Source organism: Anomalospiza imberbis, chromosome 12 (assembly GCF_031753505.1).
Source record: "Anomalospiza imberbis isolate Cuckoo-Finch-1a 21T00152 chromosome 12, ASM3175350v1, whole genome shotgun sequence".
Taxonomy (NCBI): Eukaryota; Metazoa; Chordata; class Aves; order Passeriformes; family Viduidae; genus Anomalospiza; species Anomalospiza imberbis.
This window is the reverse complement of record NC_089692.1, coordinates 3,640,150-3,656,471: the sequence shown is the minus strand read 5'-3', so window position 1 is coordinate 3,656,471 and position 16,322 is coordinate 3,640,150. Positions and strand designations below refer to the sequence as shown.

Genomic DNA, 16,322 nt, shown 5'->3' with positions numbered 1-16,322 from the left:
AGCTAATAAAAGCAACTACTGAATAAGGAGAGGATCACCAGTTTCTAGCTCAATTCTCCTTTTAGCTTGTCTTAACCAAAGTTGTATCACAGTAATTGCAAATAACTTTACTATCATTAACATCATTAAACTTCATGGAGAAAGCAGTCTGCAGGGACATTAAAATAAAATCAAATATGCAAAATTAAAAGACTCAACAACTCTTCTTTAAGGCAGTGTGACACTAATTAACAACAATTGCTTTCTGGTTGAGGATTTCTCCTGGCTGTGTAAATCAGGGGAAATGCTGTTTTGTAGTTTACAGCAGACAAATCTGGAAAAGAAGGGAAAAAACCCAACCACACCTACATTCCAACAAAAACAGGTAAACAGTGCAGTTCAGGGAAAATGTATTGGAATGCAAACCCTTCTATGCCAGGACCCAAGATTTACACAAAACCCTTGGGGTCTCAAGATACCAATTAAGGAAAGAAGCAAAATTTCAGAGTAGTCTTCTGGGTGAGCACCAGGAGTTGCCAGCATAGCTCTTGATGAAGGCTTTCCTCACTCATCTCAGTTTTGGCTGCTCCTTACACCTTGTGTCAAAATATACTGCCATATTTGATAGGATTAAATATGGGGTCATGTTTAAACTTATTTTTCATAATTGCAAACCAAACTTTTACCTTGCTTTAGAAATAGTTTAAACTTTTAAGCTCTCCTGAATTTTTTGTTTTATCTTCTGCCTACTGAGAAAGAATAGCGACTATGCAGATAAGAAAGGGACATCTCTGGCAATCCACAGTACCAAATCTCAGAGCCAGCAGGGAGAATGATCTGTCAGAAACTGTACCAGAATTCAGACAGTACAGAAGGGTTTTTACTCCAGATGAACAACAGCTACGGAAGGAGGCTTAGAGTTAATATTAGCTAAACCAATCTTAGGATGAATTATGATCATTATAATGATCAAGTTGTTATTTAAATTGCTTCCTTAAATTCAGAACAAATATGGGACTTGTCTAAAAGTAAAGAGTTTTGTTTATTTGTGGGGAGTACATTTTTAGTAACTGAGTGGATAGAGTTCTTCAGCTCACAGCAAAGCACTTTTTATTTGGACTATATTATCACTGCAAGATTCATCTCTTTCAGACTAATCTGTCATGACTTTAACAGGAGGGGTTTCTCTGGTTTTAGCTCTTAATGTAAATAAACATTAAGATGTGGAAGATATGAAGGCAACAATTTCTAATAAGTACTTTTAGCTACACAGCTGGGTTATAGAGATTTTTTAAATTTAGAGCACCAAACACTTAGATCTCACTCACATTAAAGAGAAAAAGAAGGGAAAATATTTATGTAATAGTGCATTGTCAAAGAAAGGATATTTAGACACTTTCAGCCCTTAATTGCAGCACTTAATATCACCAATAGAATGTTGTTTTAGTAAAACAAGTATTTCTTGGAATAACAGTAAAGTAACACAACTGCTTAAGTGGCTGAGGCTGTACAATCTCTGGGAGACTGACTCAGGTTAAATTCTGATATCTTTTATCAGCTTCCTGACAATAACAGCACCTTCAGTGGGATGCTGGACACAGTGTTGGAGCCTGGGCTGCTCCTCCCTCCAGAGCAGATGCCACAGCCTCATCCTTTAGAGAACCATCTTTCATTGTTGACACAAAACTCTTGAGAAGATAAACCAAAGCTTAACAGACACCCACATAAATCTGGAGACAGCCTTCAAGAGGAGTCAGCTCTGATATCCCCCAATGTGGTAGCTGGACAGAGCCACCCCCATAGCACAGAAGACAGCACCCTCAAAAACACAAAGCAACTTTTGTTTCTGCCAGGAAAGGTTGAACCAGAAGATACTTGAAGTCCCTTCTAACCTGGCATTCTAGGATTTCCATCGTACCAGTGTGGAAATGGGTTCATTAGAAAAAGGGAAATTCCTCTTTTGAGTGGGCACCTAGTAGGTGGTCTCCCAAAACAATGCTCAGGAAAGTACTTAGAGCTGACCCAAACAGGTCCTGTTTGCATCACCTCACACTGAACAAAGACAGAGACATCTCAAGGCCATCCTTGCTCAGTCTACTTCACTCCTGAAATTCCCCTCCCTGACCACAAACTTCTCTGACACCCTCAATGTCCCCTGTCCTACAACTGTGCACCTTCAAGCTCTCTTCAACCAACTCTCTCTGCAAAACAAACAGCTTTGCTTTCCTTTCTCCATGCTGTGTATCCTTCCCAGCTACTGAAGAAAACCCCCCCCAAAAAAAGTGTGAAGAGCTGTGGTCTTCTCTTACTTCAGGAAACATAAGAGCTCAGAAGAAAGATGTTGGACTAGAACAGCAGTTCCACAAGACTGGAATTTTCCAATTCATATCCATGGTAAACGCAACTGAAGTCTGAAAGAGCTGCAAGAGTAGCACAAGAGCTGAGCTGGAAGCAGCCAACTCCAGGCTCCTCAGCCACCAGTTTGATTTGTCCTCCCCTCCTAGATTACAGCTTTACTCCAGCCTGCTCTGTGCAACTCTGAGCTTCATGTGTTCTGTACCAAGCAGTATCATTTCTTGAGATTCTACTGGTTCCTAATGATGTAGAATATAACACGCCACTGCTGAATGCAGTTAAGAAATATGCAAAGGAGAAAATGCCAAACTTTGAAAGAAAACCCCGTCTTAGCACACTATTAGACTAGTCATGTGAAAATGTTTATTTGCCATGAAGTCAGAGCTATTAAACAAATTGGTCCATTCTGCAGTGCCAGAGTATTCTCACATGGGTTGCAAGATTTCTTTAAAATTATGTTGAAAAAGACACATTCAGCTAATGAAATTAATGAGCTTTAATACTCCCTTGAAGTACAGGTTTTCAGCACAAATTTGCTTCATTATCACAGCTCTGTAAACCTTGTAATGCATAATGGTCACTGATCCTGCCCAGAACACAGTGAAACATGGCAAAAGTTTAATTGTACATGCACCTACATTTTAAAGCAAATAAGGCAGTCTCCAAGGCTATTAATATAACAGATGCCTTTTATAATTAAAGGGATAATGTCCAAAGATTAGCTGGAAAGTATTTTAATTAAAGTTAGTAAATTACTGTTGAAGTCATCATTACATGGAAATTCAATTAAAATTAGATCCTTAATTCTGCAGCAGCACAGCAACAACAGTAAGTTTCCCCACATTTTTGTCACATACAGAACCCCATCTCACATGCTGAAGCACCTGATTTGGTACAAGTTTTCCTCACTTCTGTAATGCTTTATTGTACAGAAAAGAGCCAAAGCTGGTGCACTGTTAAATGGTTTTTATTTTTCTCCCTGCTGTTCTCAAGCAGAAGACCTTTTAAAATCTCATCTCCAAAGAGGAGCACTCACATAAAAAGTAATTTTAATGAGTTTATAAAAATATATTCACAGAAAATACAGCATTAGCCCTGGAAAAACTTTTCTATGGCACTGTTTGAGTGAATGGGTAAAGAGGCACTGAAGGACTCAATAACTTCTCTTGAATGCATCAGCAGTACAAATACAAATCCATTACAGGAAGTCTATCTAAAAGTGTCAATAGCTCAGTTTAGGAAAGGTTTGCAAGGTCTTTGGATAGTACAAAGTGACTCTGGCAAGTAGTTAACATAGCTAACTATAAGAACACATATTTCTTCTAGACAGAGGAAAGATTAAGGTCATCTATTCTTTTTTTTTTTTTTAATAATGAGCTGAGGAAGAGCATCCACTTTTTGCCTACTTTGGCAGTTTTATTAGACATCAGACTGCACTCCTACAGTTTGCTTTCTGTATCACTAAGTTATCTCTTCAACACTCTCCAGACCATCCACAGGCTGAAAAAGGTCAGTCAAACCCAGAGTTTAAGCAAACAATTGCATGGATGTAGCCTGTCGAGCACTAAAGTGAAATCCTTGAAGAAACATGAGCAGTCCTTTGCTCACCACAAGCCTGAAATTAGATTCGCAGGTGGTACCCCTCAGGAAGCATCAAATGCCCAAGTTTTTGGGCTATAAGTCAGAATACGTGACAGGAAAGGGTTTAGGGCAGTGATCACATAAACATGGCAGAGGAGCTGGGGAACCAGAAGCTATTTTACTTTGCTGAATAGAAACTCCCAAAGTAAAAGGTAAATTTAAAAGCACATACCAGCTAATAATTTCTATGGCATGGATAGCAACTTGAAATGGTGATCAGAGGATGGAGCAGGTCTGCTGGCAGGAAAGGCTGGCACAGCTGGCATTGCTCACCTGCACTGCAGAAGCTTTGGGCTGAGCTCAGGGTGGCCTTGCAGGGCCTGAAGGAGCTGCAGGAAAGATGGAGAGAGACAATTGCCAAGGGCTGGAGGGACAGGACCCAGGGAATGGCTGCCAGTGCCAGAGGGCAGGGCTGGATGGGATATGGGGAATTAGGAATTGTTCCCTGGCAGGGTGGGCAGGCCCTGGCACAGGGTGCCCAGAGCAGCTGGGGCTGCCCCTGGATCCCTGGCAGTGCCCAAGGCCAGGTTGGACACTGGGGCTGGGAGCAGCCTGGGACAGTGGAAGGTGTCCCTGCCATGGCAGGGGGTGGAATGAGCTTATTTTAAGATCCCTTTCTAACCGAACCATTCTATGATTCTCTGAAATGTCTCCTTTAAGAATAAATTGATGCACTCCTGATCCCTTCTACTGCTAGATTAGAATTACTGCTTCTGCAATACAGGGAGAACACAGATTTGGGAGAGCACAGATTAGGCTGTCAAAGCTGCCTGACAGACACAATCCACTTCAGGACACCAGAGTTTACTGCCTGACCTGCACATCCATGGCAGAAATACCTCCCACTGAGCCAAAAGCTGAGATATACCACAGAGATAAGCATATATCTAAATGCACTGTCTGAAATGTTATTGATTTTTGTAGCCTCAGAATTTGTCCAACAAAATGACTCTCTTTTCACTGGTTTTGACCAGCTCTGTTGACTCCACTTACAAGAGTGTCTTTGCATTTCAAAACAGGTTTTTAGTGGGGATATAGGGAGGGACCCATCAGGAAACAGCATACATTAAACTGTTGCAATCAAGAAAGCTGCGTTAATAGCACTGGCAATGCTGAAACTGCCTTTCATGTTTGTTTGCTGCAGTCTTAAAATGTATATTGAAAATGTAAAACCATCCTTTCTCCATCTTTCTCTCAGCACTGGATATATTTTGTAACTAGACTTGCTTGGAAAATTCTTGCCAGCATTTTTAACCTTTTTGCTACTGAGGCTTCTGCCAAGACCTTCATTATACCATTCCCAATTACCCAGAAACTTAACAATTTCTACCAATTTGAACTTATCTCTCATGATATATTTCTTGCTTTCTCAATAGCAGGATACTAATTAGCATTTAACATTTACTTAATACATTCTGTTAGAGCAAAATGAATTACGATCTTTATTAACCTGAACTGAGAAATTATGAAATTGTCTATTCAATCCCTGGGTATATTCACTGCATTTCTATTGTGTTGGTTTTCTTAGGACTCTACTATATTTTCCTCACAGTGGGATAATGAGTCTACTAAATTGCTATCTGCAATAAATTTCTTGTGAAATGATTCAGTTTCCTTTTTCCACTCTTTCATTTTATGCTTTGAATAGAGAACCCTAGAGTGAGATAGAGATTGCAAAGAAAAAACAATTCAGAGAAGGGAAATCACTGTAGTTTGGAAGAGGATAAACCCAAAAGGTTCAGAGATTATAAATGCACCAGCTGGTCATTTCAGCTGTATTCACATCATGTCCTATGCTGAAATACATTTGGTAACTGTCAATAGTGTCATAAGCTTTCATAGAATTGTTTTGCCTCTCTCCAGGTGTGACTCTGACCACTCTGCCCAGAAGCACATCCTCCATTTACAATGACCTGACTCTCCTCTCTGCAGACCCCTCCCACTCTCTTGTGTACTCCTCAACCCTTTTTTTCTTTTTATTTTTTAGGAGAAAGCCTCTACACCTCCTGGCTGCTTTTATTATTGTGCTTCAAACAAACTAGTTTTTGGACTAACTAATATTTGGCAGTTAGCTCCTCCCCAGAGCCACAAAACAAAGTGAAGGTCATTTCAGGAACTTTGGGGGTTTTTACCCACTAAGTGTAATCCTAATGACTATAAATTACAGTACAGAACTCCTTTAGAGGAAGACACAATAAGCCTTCTAAAGCACTGTCTTCCACACGTGTGCTGAGAAGATCAAGAAGAGAGTCAGTTGGGACAGAGACTGAGTAGAACACCTGAGCAGCTGACTAAGTGCAAAACCTGATGGCTAATTATTGGCCATTTAACAGATATTGAGTAAAATAATATTCTGACAAAGACCAAACAAAAAAAGGAACTCCAAAAGCTTTGCTTTTCTCTCCCGTTCACCCAACAGAACCATCACTTTTACCAAATGTCCTGGGTTTACAGTAAATTATTTTGTTTAGTCCTTATTACTTGCAAACTAAGTTCCATTCGAGTCAGCTTTGTAGCAGCAACATTGACCTTAGCTGCAATGGGATACACACAAGACACCTTTTATAAAAGGGTCCCCCTCAAACACAGAGTGCTTTGTCCTTTTCTTAATGTAAACAACAAACCAGGGGGTCCAGCTGAACTGCTGATTACATCCATGGTACCTTCACGAGGAAAATGTTCCCAAAGGAGCATTTGAGACAGTGTTTGGGCTCTTAGACAGGCCAGAGCCTAAGAGCAATAGCAGAGTAAAGCATGCCACAAAGAACTGCTTTTAGAGCCTAATTTAATATATTTTGGTGTTTCTTACTGCTGCAAGAAAAACTGACAGATATAATTCCCCCTCCTGAGGATGGCTATGTACTTTTCCTTGAAATCATCACCTAGTTAATGACAGCTCTTTAGATATAATTAAATTTATCCACAAAGAATTGCTGCTATGTAGAACAAGTTATCCAAACAGTATTGTTGGGTTTGGCTTTCTTTCCAGAAGGTTCAGCTAATAAAAGATGACTACAGCTTTTTTCACACAATCAAATAGAAATAAATACTAAATAATTTGTGATAAAAGGCAAAAGATATTAATTCCTGATAATCTTTCTCACCTGATTATATTTTTGTTAAGATAGTGACCAATAACAACTTGCTTGGTATTTCGGGAACAATGCTTACTCTTCAGCTAATAAACATTATCTACCAAATATTCTGAGGTTTTGGGTTTGTTTTGGGGATATTTTTGGGGTTTTGTCTCATGTAAGCTTTTTTAAATCATGGTTTCCAACAGTTTTGATCATAAAAAGCAATACACAACAGGTAATGGAATAGCCAGTATATTCTGCTTTTCCAGTAACATTTTTATACAGAAGATTCAGGCAACAAAACTCCATCTTTTCCTCACAAGGAGATGAAACTGAACACAAGAAAATCTCTGAAGATATGGAGATTCAGATGCATTGTTTGTGTGTCAAAGAGAATCCAGTTAATGCATCTGTGAATTTCCCCAATGGTAATCAATTTTACCATCCTTAGTTATTACTTTTGGAGGACAAAAAACAATAGTAAAAAGTTAAGAAATCGGATAAAATCCAAATAAGACCAATTTTGAGAACTCCAGGATCTCATCCATGGAAAGGCTGGTCATGGAAGCACTGCAGCCTGATTTTGGAACAAGATAGCTAAGCTTGACCTACATTACCTTTTAAGCTTCTAGACCTTTCCCTCACCCCTGTATGATTTATTTTAAGTAATTTTAAGCTTTGCAGCTCAGACTGTGCCTGCTCTTCCCTCTCAGGACAGAATTTCCTGAGGATCCAACAGCCTCCATCTTAAAACCCTTCTACAACCTTACCTACTTCATTTATTGTCATGGAGTTGGGCAGTGTCAGGGTATGGAGGGAGCAGGATGAGGATCCAACAGATTTAGGAAAATGTTAAAATAGACTTGATGCAGATGCGTTCAAGCAAGTCCTTCCCTATTCACTCCAGGGGAAAAAAAGACATTGTTAAAGGAGAACAGTTCTGAGAAGATATTAAGAACCACTCTTATATACAGCTATTAATTCAGTGATTGATTTCTGCTTGTTCTGTCTCACAAAGTCATTCAGAGAGTTGCTCTGACTTAAAATATTGCACTAATAAAGATAAGACACTAAGTTTCAACAGAATTTCATTTTAAGTAAAATGACTAAAATTTATCTTGTCTTACTTTGTTAAAGGTAGAGCAGAGCTACATATGATTACACTTTTTAGTACTAAGCTGATCTTCCTCCCACTCCAAAAAACATAATTAAGATTCTGTAAAATCTGAGTCAGCATTCTAGTTCATAGAAAGAACTCAGCACATCAGGCCCTGTTTCTTATTCCACATTACTTTTTACTTACTTGATATAACATGCTCTGCTAGAAAATTCCCCCCCAAGATACATCACCATTTCACTCCTGGCATTGGTTTTGCTTCTGCTGAGCTAAAGAATCAATATCTGTATAAGCCAATTTTTAATTAAGCAAGATTCTATACAGATATTTTCCTGGCTTTAATATTTATGTACATGCACAAAAATTAAATATGCAATTATCTTCTATAAGCTATATTCAAGGCTTTCTGAAGCAAATGGGAAGACTTTTGATTTTCCTGAACTTTTGAATTATGTCCTAGAAACAAACAGCACCAGAGATCTTACTCATCTAAGGGGAAGAAAAGAGATCAATGCTCTTCTATTCTCCCTTGGCTGGTCCATCCCTGACTGCAACCGAAAGAAAATCAAATGCTAAAGAAACAGATGCTTTGATTTATTCAATGAGGACTGTGGAAAATTATCTGTCCAAAATTTTAGATAAAGATTTAGTTAAGATTTAAGATGAAGAAAAATACAGAGTTTTGCAGCAGTTTTGGAAGAGTTTCAATGAGATTTAAAATATTACTATTTAAGATGTGGTCTCTGATGGAAGACAAAAGACAGAATAGAGAAAAAGTGAGACAAGATCACCTAACCCAGTTAAAAAATATGTCTTGTCCCCCTCAAATATCCTTTGCTCTTATCTTTAATACCACGCTGAATTAATTGGTTCAGGACTTGGAGTGCAACTGTACAAGCCGGTAAGACTTGATAAATTGTGAAATTTAGTTTAAGGGGTGTCTCTGCAAGACCACTGCTTGAAGAATAATTACATTTTCAAATTAGACACCACCAGGTCCTTCTCTGGCATGAAACAGAGGCACAGAGATACGAATATTCACACAGAACGTTAACAACCAGCTGGGGATCAGACTGGGGCAGCAGAACAAAAGTGCAGAGTTAGATTTAACCAAGATCCAGTCATTCCACTCTCCAGCAGTGTGGAAAGGGCAACTACAGCCAAATGAACTGGAGTTTCACTGGGAGAAACTGCTGTGGTAACTTCTCACTGTCTGATAGTGCGGGAGCCACAAAAAGGATTTTCATCAAAAGATTCTCCTCACATGGTCCTACAGGCTTGAAGGCACAAAAGATGAGGGGATCAAGGTCACCCTCAGCAGGTTTGCAGGTGACACAGAGCTGAGGGGGCAGTGGGACGTGGACAAGCTCCAGAGGTGGGAATTCCCTGGGAATCTGCTGAGGTCTGACAAGGCCGAGTGCTGGGGCTGCACCTGGGCCAGGGCAGCCCCCGGGATCCATCCAGGCTGGGGCTGAGCAGCCGGAGCAGCCCTGGGAGAGCCCTGGGGGAGCTGCGGGGCAGAGCTGGCCCTGCCCGGCCCCGAGAGCTGCCGGCACAACCCTGCCCTGGGCTGGGCCCGGCGTGGGCAGCAGGGCAGGGGATTGTGCCCCTCTGCCCCTCAGCTGAGAGCCCACCTGCAGAGCTGCCCCAGCCTGGCCAGCACAGGAGGGACCTGGAGCTGCTGCAGAGAGCCCAGGGGAGGCACCAGCAGGAGCAGAGGATGGAGCAGCTCTGCTGGCAGGAAAGGCTGGCACAGCTGCCATTGCTCACCTGCACTGCAGAAGCTTTGGGCTGAGCTCAGGGTGGCCTTGCAGGGCCTGGAGGAGCTGCAGGAAAGATGGAGAGAGACAATTGCCAAGGGCTGGAGGGACAGGACCCAGGGCATGGCTCCCAGTGCCAGAGGGCAGGGCTGGATGGGATATGGGGAATTAGGAATTGTTCCCTGGCAGGGTGGGCAGGCCCTGGCACAGGGTGCCCAGAGCAGCTGGGGCTGCCCCTGGATCCCTGGCAGTGCCCAAGGCCAGGTTGGACACTGGGGCTGGGAGCAGCCTGGGACAGTGGAAGGTGTCCCTGCCATGGCAGGCTTGGAAGTTGAATTATACAGTCCCTTCCAAGCCAGGCCATTCTATAATTTTATGATATTTGTCAGGAAAATGAGTGATGCTGTAGAAAAGCCTCTACAACCTGCTTTCCTGCTTGCAGTGTCTGCTGTCACACTGGACTTGGATCTCCATCCTTATCTCAGGTCTGTTCTCTGCCACAGGGGATTTAAATCCACCAGCTCTTACTCTCAGGCTCCCAGCTCATTGCTCGGGCTGTGGAGAGGGACACACTGATAACAAACATCTAAAATTCCACCTCTGTGCAAAAGGTTGAAGGTCAAAATTTGAGCTGTATGTGCATCTCTGGTGTCTACAAGGTTAAGCAACAAGTGATTCTTCAGCATTACAAGTTTTGACTTGAGCAAAAACACTCAACCAACTTCTGATTTCAGATGCTGCATTATCTTCCTGCAAAGAAACCCAATGGCTGGGCACAGCTCCCTGGGACATTCTGCAAAGGTGCTCAAAGTAGGACTATGCAGAACTTAAAACTGTCTTTTTTATCAAATTTTCTCCTTAAGAAATACTGCGCAATGGGAGGGAAATAGTTTTGTGTCAATTTACACAGGATTCAATAAAAGCAAATTAAAAAGTTGTTTCCTATTAAAATCGACACAAGTTTTCTATTATCATGAGTATTATTAACTGGAGATATATGTGCCAGATCTTCTTTTAATTACAGACATATAACTTACACAAAGAGAAGTCATATCTTCCAAGTAATTACAGGCAGCTCTAAAGCATATTATTGTATTATTAAATTAAAAAATCTGCTAGTAGAAAGATCAGAAATTAAATATAGAATCATCCAGCATTCAAAGAAAAAGTATGCATAGACAGACATGAAATAAGCTAAATTATTCAGATTTAAAACACAATTTTCACACAGGAAGAATTATATACAGCAGCAGTATTTTGCTGGTTTTCTAAATCAGATGTAGCTACCAGCAAACTATTCTGTTCTCATTAAAACAAACTAAGAAATAAACCCAGCCTGTCCTGAAGAGCAGCCAAAGAACATTTATGCCCCAGTGAAGCCCTTTCCAGAAAGATCCCCATGCCTAGCAAGAGGAGGAAAATGAAGCACAGGATCATAGAATGAGAGCACAGTGGATTAAGCAATATTGTCTCCACTCAGCTCTTCAGAACTTGCACACGTGTGTGGTTTAACCCTCATTTTCAAGCTCAGAACTCAGAATTCCTGATCCTGCCCCGTGCTAGGGAGACAAGGTTGAAGAGGAAGGCACAGGCCCCACTCCAGATAGATTCCACAGACCTCTGGAGTCCTCATTAGCAAGATACGAACAATCCAAAGCTGAATATTTTATCCATGTCTTTGTTCAGCCCTTGGAAGAGGCAAATCTACCTGTGCAGTGACCACAGAGGATGTGGACTCCCTGAAGTTGTGCCTCTTCATTCACCTCAGGCCCAACTGCCCCAGAAGTTGTGCTACCCCACCAAAAACCAGTTCTGCTTCTGTTCCACTCCCTAAGTCTGTGGGGCTCACTCTGAATTAATGCTGAGCTTTAATAAGATGGAAAATAGTACAGATTAAAAAGGATAATAATGCATAAAACTGCATTTTGAGGTTGAACTGGATGTAGACTTTTAGCTGGCTGATACATATTTTACTGTAGCTTTAGAGAAGGATTTCCAGGAAGCATTTTCAAAAGTAGTTCCACGAGCTTTTTCTATAAGACCATGGAGAGACAAATATGCGCATGTACTAGATACATATTCAAAGTGTACACCTATTTTTACACCAATGTCAAAGGTTTCAAATATTTAAATATTTTATCCCTTTTCCCCCCACTAATAGTTTCCAGTAATGGGCAGATCCACAATTGCCAAAACATTGCAAGAATGATTCCTTTAATCAGATTACCCTTTTAATTTTGTAATGTTAGCAGCCTTAGAAGTTTGTGATACGTTCTGAACTTCTGGATGTTTATCTAAGCTGAACTCAAAGCAATCCCTTCTAAAATCTGCCCTGCTATAATTTTAGTGCTGAAGATCTACTTTAGGGCTCTGCAGCTTGCATGTAAACCTCAATTTGTATTGTTATAAATGATAGCCACAAGTGTGTTTTCTTGTGATATTGCAGTTATTGCCTTTTCTTAGATTCACTTTCTCCTTATTGTAAATGGAAATCCTCTAAAATAAAGCAAAATATTTTTCTCTTCCCACATGTCAACAACACACCTTTTTTTTAAACAAGTACCAACTACATTCGTGGCAAGATTAAAAATCAGTTTTACTAGTAACCTTGGCAGCTACTCTGCAAATATAAAGGCTGTTAAATTTGATAAGGCATTAACACCCTAGTAAGCTCTTGGAATGTCCATCCCCCCTCACAATGGTCATTGGGCACACATCAGAAGTGAAAGACATCACAAGTTTTAGTTAGATGACATAAGACAAAGGATGTGCTGGTTTCAACACTTACTGCACAAACCTGTTTTTCTTCTGGCTAATTCAAAGTGTCATCAGAATGGATTAAAGAGCAAAGGAAAGAGAAAGAATGAGGGAGAGGAGGTAAATTAATTCCTCCATACCAGAAAGCCAACTTTCAGTCAGCTTTTCCCTGGATGTTTGTATCTGCAAGCCTACTGAGGATTCCAGCAGAAGGAAGTCTATTAATTTTCCATGTACTTGTTGACGAAAAAGCTATCAGGATTATGGGTTGAATATTTCTAGAGTAGGGAAAGTAAGGGATGCAATTAATCTCTGTGAACTAAAATATACCTCTTTTCATTAATCTTTTATTGTAAATGAGCAAAGTAATTGAACCAGTACCACACTGTCAGAATAAATGCAATGCCAGTGGGATACGCATGAGAGAGCACATACTGATTGAGTATTAAATATCTAACGGCAATAATTTATGGTTCATTACCTCTTTTTTGGAGTTCTTTAGTTGCAGAGTGCTTGAATTTTAAGTAGCCAGACTTTCAGCAGAAACTGCTTTCAAAAGCTGAACATACCAAATGTGCAAAACCCTCCGCAATCCACTTAAAATTAAGAGTTTTGTATTTCGTTGAGCCAACCTCTGCACCACCAGCAGCATGCATCTATTTGCAACTTGGATTAATGCAATTAAAGATGCAGTGATGAATACTCTAAGGTTCATGTGCCAAGTGAAAATCAGAGAAATTAACAGAATGTTGTACACAAGCAGATCACAGGTAAAAATGGCCAAATACCTTCTTACCTGTGTTCCTATAAGGACCTTTCATATAGGAGACACAGCTTTGTACTGTTCCCTTGGATCCTGTCACTGGAAACAGGATCAGAGGGTTGCTGTTGCTGGAGCTGGGCCAGGCAGGGTCAGGCTGGAGAGCAGGGAAAGGTTCAGCTTCCCGCAGAGGGTGCTGGCACTGCCCAGGCTCCCCAGGGAACGGGCACGGCCCCGAGGCTGCCAGGGCTCCAGGAGAGTTTGGACACCAGGGATGGACAGGGGGGATTGCTGGGGGGTCTGGGCAGGGACAGGGGCTGGGTCAATGATCCCTGTGGGTCCCTCCAAACTGAGGATATTCTAGGATTCTATGACTTCCAAAAGACTAAATTTTAGAAAGGGGAGCAGAGCATGACCACTTAAAACACTGTGTCACATGGCATCATTTAATTATCCAGTAACACTGCACCTGTTCAAGGGAAAAATATTCAGACATCTCCTTGTATAATTTGAAGTATAAATAATGTTATCTCTTTACTACGACTTGAGTATTCCTGACAGCACCAGGCTTACAGGGAATTGTGGCAACAGTGAGAGCTGCAATGAGTTTGGCCTCTTACCTCGGCACCTCTTTCCCAGGCTGTGAGCAGAACCATCTTTTGCAGGAGAGAGGTGTCACCTTTGCTAAATTGACACACCACGACCACCTTCTCCAATAGGCCTCCTGACAGATTCCAGCTGTCCTGCTTTGACAGAATCTTTCAAGGATCAAAGAAAAGTTCAAACTGGAAGTGGGAAATAAATGCTTCAGAGTTTTTATGCCCTCTTCATCTTGACTTCACAGGGGTGTAAGTGATGAAATCTGAGGGAAACCAGACAGGAGTCAGACCAAACCCACAGATTTTAATTCTTTCTGAATTTTACTTTTCTGTTGCCTACTGGAATTGGTCCTGGAATACATACCAGTCTCCTGAGCCTATATGCTCCTGGTAAATTCTGCTCATCTGTTGAAAATTAAACTGTCCTATTCAGACACTGCTCACTTGGCAACAGACTGCTTTATGTTTACTGTTTATTGATTGTTGTTAACTAGGACTATAGAGAAGAAGCATTTCAGTTTCAAAGTCGTCCCAGAGGACACTGGCAGGTTACAATCACTTATACTGTAAAAAAGCTTCATATTAATTGACTCTATATTTACATATTATGAATGCATATTTTAATCTGTTTTACATGAATAAGTCCTCCACAATGACGGTTTCATTTCCTTTTTTAAAACAACATAACTACTTGCCTTATTTGAAGAGACAAATCTCTTCTAAATTGTTTTGACCTTTCCTTGTGTCCTTTCTTAAAGTGGAAGTTGTATCTGCCTTCTCAGTTCAGGAATTTCTTATCTTAAAGCAAAGGGATGAACTCATCTTCAAACTGAAACCATTTCATTGTGCTCCCTCCAGTTTGGCAAGTCACCCTCTCTGTCTGTATTTGAAACAGCCTAACTCCTGACTAGCTCAACTCAACTATTTTTAGCCACAGTAGACAAAAGGCTGAGAATAGATCAACTACAGCACTGTGGTGGAAAAGGTCTCTGGTCAAACCCAGAAAGATATGGAGATATCCCAGACTAATAAAATACAAAGGTCAGGACATTAATCTGGAACAGAGCAGAACCATCTGAACATGGCACTCTTGTTGCTGTTTAATATTTTACCCTCAACCTTGGCAAAGTTTGTTCTCCTCCTGTAAAAACCTTTCATTTGGAGTTTCCAAAGGCAACCCACGTTAAGATGAAGCACTTTCTTACCCATCTCTAATTTCATCACCATCAGAGCAAGTCTTGGTCAAGAGGCTTCAATAAAATATTACCCACTTATCTAACACACTCTCTGGCCTCAATGCTTCCATTTTAGGCACAGAAAGCTTACAGTCATCATTATCCTTACCCAAACCCCAAATATTTATCAATGTTCTGCTGTTTTCCAGGACCACAGGAAGTATTACAAGCCAGCTGCACCGGGTTCTGAAAGCAGAGCCAGACAAAGCTTTCCTCACAAAGTACCTGCCTCCCTTAGCAATTTCCAAGCCTTTTCATAAATTATTGGCTTACACAGGACACTCCTGCTAGCAAACAGAAACACCTCCATCCTAAGGCCTCAGGAGAAGGAGGCATCTTACAGAGTCCTATTTGTCAGGCACCACATTTAAAGCGCTGCAATAAAACAATTAACCATATTCACAGATGTGAACACTGCAGCCCTGAGTGTTACTATTCCTTCTCTTCATTCTCAAATCACTCTAATATTCCTCTAGTAAATGTGTACTCTGGGGGCTTATCTGTTACTGCTCTGTGTCTTCACAGCACCTTTGTACCAATGTTCTTTTGTGTTTGGAATTACACCCTGCAGAAATTGCTTCCTGCCACCAAGACAGACCAATTCATTTTATGACTACAAATCTATATTAATGTCTTTTCTACAGTATTTAATGATGCAAGTCCTTCCACTTGTTACTCTTAAGCATATCAAGGCCTGTATTTCTGGAGAGAGTAGTGCATGCAAAAGATCACAGTGGTTTTTATTGCAGTCAGAAACTACCTGATGTTGCCATGATCGATACAGTGAGACCATGTGCGAGTTACATTAAAATGTTAAATATGGACAAATAGAAATCAGGGCCAAGCAACTCCAATGGAATAGTTATAAAGAAACAGTTCCCATTTGTATTTTTTCTAAAATCCATTCTAGCATCATAGCAGCAGAACAGAAGACAGTAGCAGAGTGCATATGGAATTTAATTTTGAATGATATTGAAAGGTCAGTACAGAATTGCTCAGCTCATATTTTTGTGAAGATAACATGTGTGAACTAGTTATTTCC

General features: G+C 40.7%; 2 long non-coding RNA genes across 2 annotated transcripts; one reads left to right on the top strand and one right to left on the bottom strand.

The window, feature by feature from the left end:
* Positions 1 to 6,043: 6,043 nt before the first annotated feature.
* LOC137481055 (uncharacterized) lies at positions 6,044 to 10,032 on the bottom strand. The gene is made up of 3 exons (XR_011003275.1): positions 9,940 to 10,032; positions 7,823 to 7,953; positions 6,044 to 6,786 (listed from the first exon to the last, which is right to left on the bottom strand). It is a non-coding gene; the product is annotated as an uncharacterized lncRNA (long non-coding RNA).
* Positions 9,367 to 13,152, top strand: LOC137481056 (uncharacterized). Its single transcript, XR_011003276.1, has 2 exons — positions 9,367 to 9,498; positions 10,372 to 13,152. It is a non-coding gene; the product is annotated as an uncharacterized lncRNA (long non-coding RNA).
* The last annotated feature ends 3,170 nt before the right edge of the window (positions 13,153 to 16,322 follow it).